This window comes from Saccoglossus kowalevskii, chromosome 3 (genome assembly GCF_978046115.1).
Source record: "Saccoglossus kowalevskii chromosome 3, keSacKowa6.1, whole genome shotgun sequence".
Classification (NCBI taxonomy): domain Eukaryota; kingdom Metazoa; phylum Hemichordata; class Enteropneusta; family Harrimaniidae; genus Saccoglossus; species Saccoglossus kowalevskii.
Window position 1 is genome coordinate 4,812,166 of NC_140643.1, and position 14,873 is coordinate 4,827,038.

Here is a 14,873-nt window from a genome sequence, read left to right on the forward strand (position 1 = left end):
AATGTCGAAAACATTAAGTAATTGTCTGGAAAATGCCCGATATATTAGCAGATTATGGCAACTGCAAACCGCAAATCGAAGACAAACTGCTTGCAAAGTTTTGAAAAACGATTGCAAAGTTTGTAGATTCGTTTGGGAATGTTACATATGATATTATATTGACGGGTTCCATAGTCAAAAGTTCGAAAACGTAAAACTATATTTTGTAAATTGCCGTTAAATTAGCGTACTATTATTCGCAGCATGTAGAGGTCATAGGTCAATTCAAGAAGTTACTCGTACAAACGCTATCAGGTTTAAAACAGTGTCAAACATGAAATAGTCGCCAGATCGAGTATATTTCAAATTGCATAACCAGTAGTGTTGGTAGGTGAAGAGACAAAGTTTAAAGTCAAGCTCAATCGGGCATGGTTAGTTTTTGCATGGGAGACTGCCTGAGAAAACCACCTAGGGAAATTTTTGTTGGTTTCATTACATACATATCAAACATATGAGACAACGTTCATGCATCTTTTTTTCACTGTAATGTCAATTATTTTTAGTAGAAAAACATGGAAATTTAGGCATGTTTTCAAGTTCATGTACATTTTTCCAATTTCTCTATTATTTTTGGAGATCAAGTTGGTGATGATGTCGGCACATAGTGGGGTTTGACCTGTTAACGTACCGTGAAAAGTCATACAAAGTGAACGCAAAGTTGTGCAAAGTGATTGGAAAGTTTGTAGATATATTTGTATGCTTGACCTAACTTGTTGGTATATAGAAACCCGCAGTTGTAAAGTCAAATAAATGAATAAAAGCGAGATGAAAACAGCCTATATAAGCAGAGTATCACATGAGCTGACTGGCCGTAAAAATGATAGAAAACAGCATGCAAAGTTGGTAAAAGTGTTCGAAACGTTGGCGGAGTTACATGTATATTTAACCTAAGCCAATGGAATGCCAACCCCGCAGTTAAATGTCGAAAACATTAAGTAATTGTCTGGAAAATGCCCGATATATTAGCAGATTATGGCAACTGCAAACCGCAAATCGAAGACAAACTGCTTGCAAAGTTTTGAAAAACGATTGCAAAGTTTGTAGATTCGTTTGGGAATGTTACATATGATATTATATTGACGGGTTCCATAGTCAAAAGTTCGAAAACGTTAAACAATACTTTGTAAATTGCCGTTAAATTAGCGTACTATTATTCACAGCATGTAGAGGTCATAGGTCAATTCAAGAAGTTACCCGTACAAACGCTATCAGGTTTAAAACAGTGTCAAACATGAAATAGTCGCCAGAACGAGTATATTTCAAAGTGCGTAACCAGTAGTGTTGGTAGGTGAAGAGACAAAGTTTAAAGTCAAGCTCAATCGGGCATGGTTAGTTCTTGCATGGGAGACTGCCTGAGAAAACCAGCTAGGGAAATTTTTGTTTGTTTCATCACATACATATCAAACATATGAGACAACGTTCGTGCATCTTTTTTTCACTGTAATGTCAATTATTTTTAGTGGAAAAACATGGAAATTTTGGCATGTTTTTAAGTTCATGAACTTTTTTCCAATTTCTCTATTATTTTTGGAGATCAAGTTGGTGATGATGTCGGCACATAGTGGGGTTTGACCTGTTAACGTACCGTGAAAAGTCGTACAAAGTGAACGCAAAGTTGTGCAAAGTGATTGGATAGTTTGTAGATGTATCTGTATGCTTGACCTAACTTGTTGGCATATAGAAACCCGCAGTTGTAAAGTCAAATAAATGAATAAAAGCGAGATGAAAACAGCCTATATAAGCAGAGTATCACATGAGCTGACTGGCCGTAAAAATGATAGAAAACAGCATGCAAAGTTGTTAAAAGTGTTCGAAACTTTGGCGGAGTTACATGTATATTTAACCTAAGTCATTGGAATGCCAACCCCGCAGTTAAATTTCGAAAACATTAAGTAAAAGACAAGAAAATGCCAGATATATAAGCGGATTATGGCAACTGCAAACCGAAAATCGAAGACAAACTGCTTGCAAAGTTTTGAAAAACGATTGCAAAGTTTGTAGATTCGTTTGGGAATGTTACATATGATATTATATTGACGGGTTCCATAGTCAAAAGTTCGAAAACGTAAAACAATACTTTGTAAATTGCCGTTAAATTAGCGTACTATTATTCACAGCATGTAGAGGTCATAGGTCAATTCAAGAAGTTACCCGTACAAACGCTATCAGGTTTAAAACAGTGTCAAACATGAAATAGTCGCCAAAACGAGTATATTTCAAATTGCATAACCAGTAGTGTTGGTAGGTGAAGAGACAAAGTTTAAAGTCAAGCTCAATCGGGCATGGTTAGTTCTTGCATGGGAGACTGCCTGAGAAAACCAGCTAGGGAAATTTTTGTTTGTTTCATCACATAAATATCAAACATATGAGACAACGTTCGTGCATCTTTTTTTCACTGTAATGTCAATTATTTTTAGTGGAAAAACATGGAAATGTAGGCATGTTTTTAAGTTCATGAACTTTTTTGCAATTTCTCTATTATTTTTGGAGATCAAGTTGGTGATGATGTCGGCACATAGTAGGGTTTGACCTGTTAACGTACCGTGAAAAGTCGTACAAAGTGATCGCAAAGTTGTGCAAAGTGATTGGATAGTTTGTAGATGTATTTGTATGCTTGACCTAACTTGTTGGCATATAGAAACCCGCAGTTGTAAAGTCAAATAAATGAATAAAAGCGAGATTAAAACAGCCTATATAAGCAGAGTATCACATGAGCTGACTGGCCGTAAAAATGATAGAAAACAGCATGCAAAGTTGATAAAAGTGTTCGAAACGTTGGCGGAGTTACATGTATATTTAACCTAAGCCATTGGAATGCCAACCCCGCAGTTAAATGTCGAAAACATTAAGTACTTGTCTGGAAAATGCCCGATATATTAGCAGATTATGGCAACTGCAAACCGAAAATCGAAGACAAACTGCTTGCAAAGTTTTGAAAAACGATTGCAAAGTTTGTAGATTCGTTTGGGAATGTTACATATGATATTATATTGACGGGTTCCATAGTCAAAAGTTTGAAAACGTAAAACAATACTTTGTAAATTGCTGTTAAATTAGCGCACTATTATTCGCAGCATGTAGAGGTCATAGGTCAATTCAAGAAGTTACTCGTACAAACGCTATCAGGTTTAAAACAGTGTCAAACATGAAATAGTCGCCAGAACGAGTATATTTCAAATTGCGTAACCAGTAGTGTTGGTAGGTGAAGAGACAAAGTTTAAAGTCAAGCTCAATCGGGCATGGTTAGTTCTTGCATGGGAGACTGCCTGAGAAAACCAGCTAGGGAAAATTTTGTTTGTTTCATCACATACATATCAAACATATGAGACAACGTTCGTGCATCTTTTTTTCACTGTAATGTCAATTATTTTTAGTGGAAAAACATGGAAATTTAGGCATGTTTTTAAGTTCATGAACTTTTTTCCAATTTCTCTATTATTTTTGGAGATCAAGTTGGTGATGATGTCGGCACATAGTATGGTTTGACCTGTTAACGTACCGTGAAACGTCGTACAAAGTGAACGCAAAGTTGTGCAAAGTGATTGGATAGTTTGTAGATATATTTGTATGCTTGACCTAACTTGTTGGCATATAGAAACCCGCAGTTGTAAAGTCAAATAAATGAATAAAAGCGAGATGAAAACAGCCTATATAAGCAGAGTATCACATGAGCTGACTGGCCGTAAAAATGATAGAAAACAGCATGCAAAGTTGGTAAAAGTGTTCGAAACGTTGGCGGAGTTACATGTATATTTAACCTAAGCCAATGGAATGCCAACCCCGCAGTTAAATGTCGAAAACATTAAGTAATTGTCTGGAAAATGCCCGATATATTAGCAGATTATGACAACTGCAAACCGCAAATCGAAGACAAACTGCTTGCAAAGTTTTGAAAAACGATTGCAAAGTTTGTAGATTCGTATGGGAATGTTACATATGATATTATATTGACGGGTTCCATAGTCAAAAGTTCGAAAACGTAAAACTATATTTTGTAAATTGCCGTTAAATTAGCGTACTATTATTCGCAGCATGTAGAGGTCATAGGTCAATTCAAGAAGTTACTCGTACAAACGCTATCAGGTTTAAAACAGTGTCAAACATGAAATAGTCGCCAACACGAGTATATTTCAAATTGCGTAACCAGTAGTGTTGGTAGGTGAAGAGACAAAGTTTAAAGTCAAGCTCAATCGGGCATGGTTAGTTCTTGCATGGGAGACTGCCTGAGAAAACCACCTAGGGAAATTTTTGTTGGTTTCATTACATACATATCAAACATATGAGACAACGTTCGTGCATCTTTTTTTCACTGTAATGTCAATTATTTTTAGTAGAAAAACATGGACATTTAGGCATGTTTTCAAGTTCATGAACATTTTTCCAATTTCTCTATTATTTTTGGAGATCAAGTTGGTGATGATGTCGGCACATAGTGGGGTTTGACCTGTTAACTTACCGTGAAAAGTCATACAAAGTGAACGCAAAATTGTGCAAAGTAATTGGAAAGTTTGTAGATATATTTGTATGCTTGACCTAACTTGTTGGTATATAGAAACCCGCAGTTGTAAAGTCAAATAAATGAATAAAAGCGAGATGAAAACAGCCTATATAAGCAGAGTATCACATGAGCTGACTGGCCGTAAAAATGATAGAAAACAGCATGCAAAGTTGTTAAAAGTGTTCGAAACTTTGGCGGAGTTACATGTATATTTAACCTAAGTCATTGGAATGCCAACCCCGCAGTTAAATTTCGAAAACATTAAGTAAAAGTCAAGAAAATGCCAGATATATAAGCAGATTATGGCAACTGCAAACCGAAAATCGAAGACAAACTGCTTGCAAAGTTTTGAAAAACGATTGCAAAGTTTGTAGATTCGTTTGGGAATGTTACATATGATATTATATTGACGGGTTCCATAGTCAAAAGTTTGAAAACGTAAAACAATACTTTGTAAATTGCCGTTAAATTAGCGCACTATTATTCGCAGCATGTAGAGGTCATAGGTCAATTCAAGAAGTTACTCGTACAAACGCTATCAGGTTTAAAATAGTGTCAAACATGAAATAGTCGCCAGAACGAGTATATTTCAAATTGTGTAACCAGTAGTGTTGGTAGGTGAAGAGACAAAGTTTAAAGTCAAGCTCAATCGGGCATGGTTAGTTCTTGCATGGGAGACTGCCTGAGAAAACCAGCTAGGGAAATTTTTGTTTGTTTCATCACATACATATCAAACATATGAGACAACGTTCGTGCATCTTTTTTTCACTGTAATGTCAATTATTTTTAGTGGAAAAACATGGAAATTTAGGCATGTTTTTAAGTTCATGAACTTTTTTCCAATTTCTCTATTATTTTTGGAGATCAAGTTGGTGATGATGTCGGCACATAGTAGGGTTTGACCTGTTAACGTACCGTGAAAAGTCGTACAAAGTGAACGCAAAGTTGTGCAAAGTGATTGGATAGTTTGTAGATATATTTGTATGCTTGACCTAACTTGTTGGCATATAGAAACCCGCAGTTGTAAAGTCAAATAAATGAATAAAAGCGAGATGAAAACAGCCTATATAAGCAGAGTATCACATGAGCTGACTGGCCGTAAAAATGATAGAAAACAACATGCAAAGTTGATAAAAGTGTTCGAAACGTTGGCGGAGTTACATGTATATTTAACCTAAGTCATTGGAATGCCAACCCCGCAGTTAAATGTCGAAAACATTAAGTAATTGTCTGGAAAATGCAAGATATATAAGCAGATTATCGCCACTGCAAACCGCAAATCGAAGACAAACTGCTTGCAAAGTTTTGAAAAACGATTGCAACGTTTGTAGATTCGTTTGGGAATGTTACATATGATATTATATTGACGGGTTCCATAGTCAAAAGTTAGAAAACGTAAAACAATATTTCGTAAATTGCCGTTAAAGTAGCGAACTATTATTCGCAGCATGTAGAGGTCATAGGTCAATTCAAGAAGTTACTCGTACAAACGCTATCAGGTTTAAAACAGTGTCAAACATGAAATAGTCGCCAACTCGAGTATATTTCAAATTGCGTAACCAGTAGTGTTGGTAGGTGAAGAGACAAAGTTTAAAGTCAAGCTCTATCGGGCATGGTTAGTTCTTGCATGGGAGACTGCCTGAGAAAACCAGCTAGGGAAATTTTTTTTGGTTTCATCACATACATATCAAACATATGAGACAAGGTTCGTTTTTTTTTTTCGCTATAATGTCAATTATTTTTAGTAGAAAAACATGGACATTTAGGCATGTTTTCAAGTTCATGAACATTTTTCCAATTTCTCTATTATTTTTGGAGATCAAGTTGGTGATGATGTCGGCACATAGTGGGGTTTGACCTGTTAACGTACCGTGAAAAGTCATACAAAGTGAACGCAAAGTTGTGCAAAGTGATTGGAAAGTTTGTAGATATATTTGTATGCTTGACCTAACTTGTTGGTATATAGAAACCCGCAGTTGTAAAGTCAAATAAATGAATAAAAGCGATATGAAAACAGCCTATATAAGCAGAGTATCACATGAGCTGACTGGCCGTAAAAATGATAGAAAACAGCATGCAAAGTTGTTAAAAGTGTTCGAAACTTTGGCGGAGTTACATGTATATTTAACCTAAGTCATTGGAATGCCAACCCCGCAGTTAAATTTCGAAAACATTAAGTAAAAGTCAAGAAAATGCCAGATATATAAGCAGATTATGGCAACTGCAAACCGAAAATCGAAGACAAACTGCTTGCAAAGTTTTGAAAAACGATTGCAAAGTTTGTAGATTCGTTTGGGAATGTTACATATGATATTATATTGACGGGTTCCATAGTCAAAAGTTTGAAAACGTAAAACAATACTTTGTAAATTGCCGTTAAATTAGCGTACTATTATTCGCAGCATGTAGAGGTCATAGGTCAATTCAAGAAGTTACTCGTACAAACGCTATCAGGTTTAAAACAGTGTCAAACATGAAATAGTCGCCAACTCGAGTATATTTCAAATTGCGTAACCAGTAGTGTTGGTAGGTGAAGAGACAAAGTTTAAAGTCAAGCTCTATCGGGCATGGTTAGTTCTTGCATGGGAGACTGCCTGAGAAAACCAGCTAGGGAAATTTTTTTTGGTTTCATCACATACATATCAAACATATGAGACAAGGTTCGTTTTTTTTTTTCGCTATAATGTCAATTATTTTTAGTAGAAAAACATGGACATTTAGGCATGTTTTCATGTTCATGAACATTTTTCCAATTTCTCTATTATTTTTGGAGATCAAGTTGGTGATGATGTCGGCACATAGTGGGGTTTGACCTGTTAACGTACCGTGAAAAGTCATACAAAGTGAACGCAAAGTTGTGCAAAGTGATTGGAAAGTTTGTAGATATATTTGTATGCTTGACCTAACTTGTTGGTATATAGAAACCCGCAGTTGTAAAGTCAAATAAATGAATAAAAGCGATATGAAAACAGCCTATATAAGCAGAGTATCACATGAGCTGACTGGCCGTAAAAATGATAGAAAACAGCATGCAAAGTTGTTAAAAGTGTTCGAAACTTTGGCGGAGTTACATGTATATTTAACCTAAGTCATTGGAATGCCAACCCCGCAGTTAAATTTCGAAAACATTAAGTAAAAGTCAAGAAAATGCCAGATATATAAGCAGATTATGGCAACTGCAAACCGAAAATCGAAGACAAACTGCTTGCAAAGTTTTGAAAAACGATTGCAAAGTTTGTAGATTCGTTTGGGAATGTTACATATGATATTATATTGACGGGTTCCATAGTCAAAAGTTTGAAAACGTAAAACAATACTTTGTAAATTGCCGTTAAATTAGCGTACTATTATTCGCAGCATGTAGAGGTCATAGGTCAATTCAAGAAGTTACTCGTACAAACGCTATCAGGTTTAAAACAGTGTCAAACATGAAATAGTCGCCAACTCGAGTATATTTCAAATTGCGTAACCAGTAGTGTTGGTAGGTGAAGAGACAAAGTTTAAAGTCAAGCTCTATCGGGCATGGTTAGTTCTTGCATGGGAGACTGCCTGAGAAAACCAGCTAGGGAAATTTTTTTTGGTTTCATCACATACATATCAAACATATGAGACAACGTTCGTGCATCTTTTTTTCACTGTAATGTCAATTATTTTTAGTAGAAAAACATGGACATTTAGGCATGTTTTCAAGTTCATGAACATTTTTCCAATTTCTCAATTATTTTTGGAGATCAAGTTGGTGATGATGTCGGCACATAGTGGGGTTTGACCTGTTAACGTACCGTGAAAAGTCATACAAAGTGAACGCAAATTTGTGCAAAGTGATTGGAAAGTTTGTAGATATATTTGTATGCTTGACCTAACTTGTTGGTATATAGAAACCCGCAGTTGTAAAGTCAAATAAATGAATAAAAGCGATATGAAAACAGCCTATATAAGCAGAGTATCACATGAGCTAACTGGCCGTAAAAATGATAGAAAACAGCATGCAAAGTTGTTAAAAGTGTTCGAAACTTTGGCGGAGTTACATGTATATTTAACCTAAGTCATTGGAATGCCAACCCCGCAGTTAAATTTCGAAAACATTAAGTAAAAGTCAAGAAAATGCCAGATATATAAGCAGATTATGGCAACTGCAAACCGAAAATCGAAGACAAACTGCTTGCAAAGTTTTGAAAAACGATTGCAAAGTTTGTAGATTCGTTTGGGAATGTTACATATGATATTATATTGACGGGTTCCATAGTCAAAAGTTTGAAAACGTAAAACAATACTTTGTAAATTGCCGTTAAATTAGCGCACTATTATTCGCAGCATGTAGAGGTCATAGGTCAATTCAAGAAGTTACTCGTACAAACGCTATCAGGTTTTAAACAGTGTCAAACATGAAATAGTCGCCAACTCGAGTATATTTCAAATTGCGTAACCAGTAGTGTTGGTAGGTGAAAAGACAAAGTTTAAAGTCAAGCTCTATTGGGCATGGTTAGTTCTTGCATGGGAGACTGCCTGAGAAAACCAGCTAGGGAAATTTTTTTTGGTTCCATCACATACATATCAAACATATGAGACAACGTTCGTGCATCTTTTTTTCACTGTAATGTCAATTATTTTTAGTAGAAAAACATGGACATTTAGGCATGTTTTCAAGTTGATGAACATTTTTCCAATTTCTCTATCATTTTTGGAGATCAAGTTGGTGATGATGTCGGCACATAGTGGGGTTTGACCTGTTAACGTACCGTGAAAAGTCATACAAAGTGAACGCAAAGTTGTGCAAAGTGATTGGAAAGTTTGTAGATATATTTGTATGCTTGACCTAACTTGTTGGTATATAGAAACCCGCAGTTGTAAAGTCAAATAAATGAATAAAAGCGAGATGAAAACAGCCTATATAAGCAGAGTATCACATGAGCTGACTGGCCGTAAAAATGATACAAAACAGCATGCAATGTTGGTAAAATTTTCGAAACGTTGGCGGAGTTACATGTATATTTAACATAAGTCATTGGAATGCCAACCCCGCAGTTAAATTACGAAAACATTAAGTAAATGTCAAGAAAATGCCAGATATATAAGCAGATTATGGCAACTGCAAACCGAAAATCGAAGACAAACTGCTTGCAAAGTTTTGAAAAACGATTGCAAAGTTTGTAGATTCGTTTGGGAATGTTACATATGATATTATATTGACGGGTTCCATAGTCAAAAGTTTGAAAACGTAAAACAATACTTTGTAAATTGCCGTTAAATTAGCGTACTATTATTCGCAGCATGTAGAGGTCATAGGTCAATTCAAGAAGTTACTCGTACAAACGCTATCAGGTTTAAAACAGTGTCAAACATGAAATAGTCGCCAACTCGAGTATATTTCAAATTGCGTAACCAGTAGTGTTGGTAGGTGAAGAGACAAAGTTTAAAGTCAAGCTCTATCGGGCATGGTTAGTTCTTGCATGGGAGACTGCCTGAGAAAACCAGCTAGGGAAATTTTTTTTGGTTTCATCACATACATATCAAACATATGAGACAACGTTCGTGCATCTTTTTTTCACTGTAATGTCAATTATTTTTAGTAGAAAAACATGGACATTTAGGCATGTTTTCAAGTTCATGAACATTTTTCCAATTTCTCAATTATTTTTGGAGATCAAGTTGGTGATGATGTCGGCACATAGTGGGGTTTGACCTGTTAACGTACCGTGAAAAGTCATACAAAGTGAACGCAAATTTGTGCAAAGTGATTGGAAAGTTTGTAGATATATTTGTATGCTTGACCTAACTTGTTGGTATATAGAAACCCGCAGTTGTAAAGTCAAATAAATGAATAAAAGCGATATGAAAACAGCCTATATAAGCAGAGTATCACATGAGTGACTGGCCGTAAAAATGATAGAAAACAGCATGCAAAGTTGTTAAAAGTGTTCGAAACTTTGGCGGAGTTACATGTATATTTAACCTAAGTCATTGGAATGCCAACCCCGCAGTTAAATTTCGAAAACATTAAGTAAAAGTCAAGAAAATGCCAGATATATAAGCAGATTATGGCAACTGCAAACCGAAAATCGAAGACAAACTGCTTGCAAAGTTTTGAAAAACGATTGCAAAGTTTGTAGATTCGTTTGGGAATGTTACATATGATATTATATTGACGGGTTCCATAGTCAAAAGTTCGAAAACGTTAAACAATACTTTGTAAATTGCCGTTAAATTAGCGCACGATTATTCGCAGCATGTAGAGGTCATAGGTCAATTCAAGAAATTACTCGTACAAACGCTATCAGGTTTAAAACAGTGTCAAACATGAAATAGTCGCCAACTCGAGTATATTTCAAATTGCGTAACCAGTAGTGTTGGTAGGTGAAGAGACAAAGTTTAAAGTCAAGCTCTATCGGGCATGGTTAGTTCTTGCATGGGAGACTGCCTGAGAAAACCAGCTAGGGAATTTTTTTTTGGTTTCATCACATACATATCAAACATATGAGACAACGTTCGTGCATCTTTTTTTCACTGTAATGTCAATTATTTTTAGTAGAAAAACATGGACATTTAGGCATGTTTTCAAATTCATGAACATTTTTCCAATTTCTCTATTATTTTTGGAGATCAAGTTGGTGATGATGTCGGCACATAGTGGGGTTTGACCTGTTAACGTACCGTGAAAAGTCATACAAAGTGAACGCAAAGTTGTGCAAAGTGATTGGAAAGTTTGTAGATATATTTGTATGCTTGACCTAACTTGTTGGTATATAGAAACCCGCAGTTGTAAAGTCAAATAAATGAATAAAAGCGAGATGAAAACAGCCTATATAAGCAGAGTATCACATGAGCTGACTGGCCGTAAAAATGATAGAAAACAGCATGCAAAGTTGTTAAAAGTGTTCGAAACGTTGGCGGAGTTACATGTATATTTAACCTAAGTCATTGGAATGCCAACCCCGCAGTTAAATTTCGAAAACATTAAGTAAAAGTCAAGAAAATGCCAGATATATAAGCAGATTATGGCAACTGCAAACCGAAAATCGAAGACAAACTGCTTGCAAAGTTTTGAAAAACGATTGCAAAGTTTGTAGATTCGTTTGGGAATGTTACATATGATATTATATTGACGGGTTCCATAGTCAAAAGTTCGAAAACGTTAAACAGTACTTTGTAAATTGCCGTTAAATTAGCGTACTATTATTCGAAGCATGTAGAGGTCATAGGTCAATTCAAGAAGTTACTCGTACAAATGCTATCAGGTTTAAAACAGTGTCAAACATGAAATAGTCGCCAACTCGAGTATATTTCAAATTGCGTAACCAGTAGTGTTGGTAGGTGAAGAGACAAAGTTTAAAGTCAAGCTCTATCGGGCATGGTTAGTTCTTGCATGGGAGACTGCCTGAGAAAACCAGCTAGGGAATTTTTTTTTGGTTTCATCACATACATATCAAACATATGAGACAACGTTCGTGCATCTTTTTTTCACTGTAATGTCAATTATTTTTAGTAGAAAAACATGGACATTTAGGCATGTTTTCAAATTCATGAACATTTTTCCAATTTCTCTATTATTTTTGGAGATCAAGTTGGTGATGATGTCGGCACATAGTGGGGTTTGACCTGTTAACGTACCGTGAAAAGTCATACAAAGTGAACGCAAAGTTGTGCAAAGTGATTGGAAAGTTTGTAAATATATTTGTATGCTTGACCTAACTTGTTGGTATATAGAAACCCCCAGTTGTAAAGTCAAATAAATGAATAAAAGCGAGATGAAAACAGCCTATATAAGCAGAGTATCACATGAGCTGACTGGCCGTAAAAATGATAGAAAACAGCATGCAAAGTCGTTAAAAGTGTTCGAAACTTTGGCGGAGTTACATGTATATTTAACCTAAGTCATTGGAATGCCAACCCCGCAGTTAAATTTCGAAAACATTAAGTAAAAGTCAAGAAAATGCCAGATATATAAGCAGATTATGGCAACTGCCAACCGAAAATCGAAGACAAACTGCTTGCAAAGTTTTGAAAAACGATTGCAAAGTTTGTAGATTCGTTTGGGAATGTTACATATGATATTATATTGACGGGTTCCATAGTCAAAAGTTCGAAAACGTAAAACAATACTTTGTAAATTGCCGTTAAATTAGCGTACTATTATTCGAAGCATGTAGAGGTCATAGGTCAATTCAAGAAGTTACTCGTACAAACGCTATCAGGTTTAAAACAGTGTCAAACATGAAATAGTCGCCAACTCGAGTATATTTCAAATTGCGTAACCAGTAGTGTTGGTAGGTGAAGAGACAAAGTTTAAAGTCAAGCTCTATCGGGCATGGTTAGTTCTTGCATGGGAGACTGCCTGAGAAAACCAGCTAGGGAAATTTTTTTTGGTTTCATCACATACATATCAAACATATGAGACAACGTTCGTGCATCTTTTTTTCACTGTAATGTCAATTATTTTTAGTAGAAAAACATGGACATTTAGGCATGTTTTCAAGTTCATGAACATTTTTCCAATTTCTCAATTATTTTTGGAGATCAAGTTGGTGATGATGTCGGCACATAGTGGGGTTTGACCTGTTAACGTACCGTGAAAAGTCATACAAAGTGAACGCAAAGTTGTGCAAAGTGATTGGAAAGTTTGTAGATATATTTGTATGCTTGACCTAACTTGTTGGTATATAGAAACCCGCAGTTGTAAAGTCAAATAAATGAATAAAAGCGATATGAAAACAGCCTATATAAGCAGAGTATCACATGAGCTGACTGGCCGTAAAAATGATAGAAAACAGCATGCAAAGTTGTTAAAAGTGTTCGAAACTTTGGCGGAGTTACATGTATATTTAACCTAAGTCATTGGAATGCCAACCCCGCAGTTAAATTTCGAAAACATTAAGTAAAAGTCAAGAAAATGCCAGATATATAAGCAGATTATGGCAACTGCAAACCGAAAATCGAAGACAAACTGCTTGCAAAGTTTTGAAAAACGATTGCAAAGTTTGTAGATTCGTTTGGGAATGTTACATATGATATTATATTGACGGGTTCCATAGTCAAAAGTTCGAAAACGTTAAACAGTACTTTGTAAATTGCCGTTAAATTAGCGTACTATTATTCGAAGCATGTAGAGGTCATAGGTCAATTCAAGAAGTTACTCGTACAAATGCTATCAGGTTTAAAACAGTGTCAAACATGAAATAGTCGCCAACTCGAGTATATTTCAAATTGCGTAACCAGTAGTGTTGGTAGGTGAAGAGACAAAGTTTAAAGTCAAGCTCTATCGGGCATGGTTAGTTCTTGCATGGGAGACTGCCTGAGAAAACCAGCTAGGGAAATTTTTTTTGGTTTCATCACATACATATCAAACATATGAGACAACGTTCGTGCATCTTTTTTTCACTGTAATGTCAATTATTTTTAGTAGAAAAACATGGACATTTAGGCATGTTTTCAAATTCATGAACATTTTTCCAATTTCTCTATTATTTTTGGAGATCAAGTTGGTGATGATGTCGGCACATAGTGGGGTTTGACCTGTTAACGTACCGTGAAAAGTCATACAAAGTGAACGCAAAGTTGTGCAAAGTGATTGGAAAGTTTGTAAATATATTTGTATGCTTGACCTAACTTGTTGGTATATAGAAACCCCCAGTTGTAAAGTCAAATAAATGAATAAAAGCGAGATGAAAACAGCCTATATAAGCAGAGTATCACATGAGCTGACTGGCCGTAAAAATGATAGAAAACAGCATGCAAAGTTGTTAAAAGTGTTCGAAACGTTGGCGGAGTTACATGTATATTTAACCTAAGTCATTGGAATGCCAACCCCGCAGTTAAATTTCGAAAACATTAAGTAAAAGTCAAGAAAATGCCAGATATATAAGCAGATTATGGCAACTGCAAACCGAAAATCGAAGACAAACTGCTTGCAAAGTTTTGAAAAACGATTGCAAAGTTTGTAGATTCGTTTGGGAATGTTACATATGATATTATATTGACGGGTTCCATAGTCAAAAGTTCGAAAACGTAAAACAATACTTTGTAAATTGCCGTTAAATTAGCGTACTATTATTCGCAGCATGTAGAGGTCATAGGTCAATTCAAGAAGTTACTCGTACAAACGCTATCAGGTTTAAAACAGTGTCAAACATGAAATAGTCGCCAACTCGAGTATATTTCAAATTCCGTAACCAGTAGTGTTGGTAGGTGAAGAGACAAAGTTTAAAGTCAAGCTCTATCGGGCATGGTTAGTTCTTGCATGGGAGACTGCCTGAGAAAACCATCTAGGGAAATTTTTTTTAGTTTCATCACATACATATCAAACATATGAGACAACGTTCGTGCATCTTTTTTTCACTGT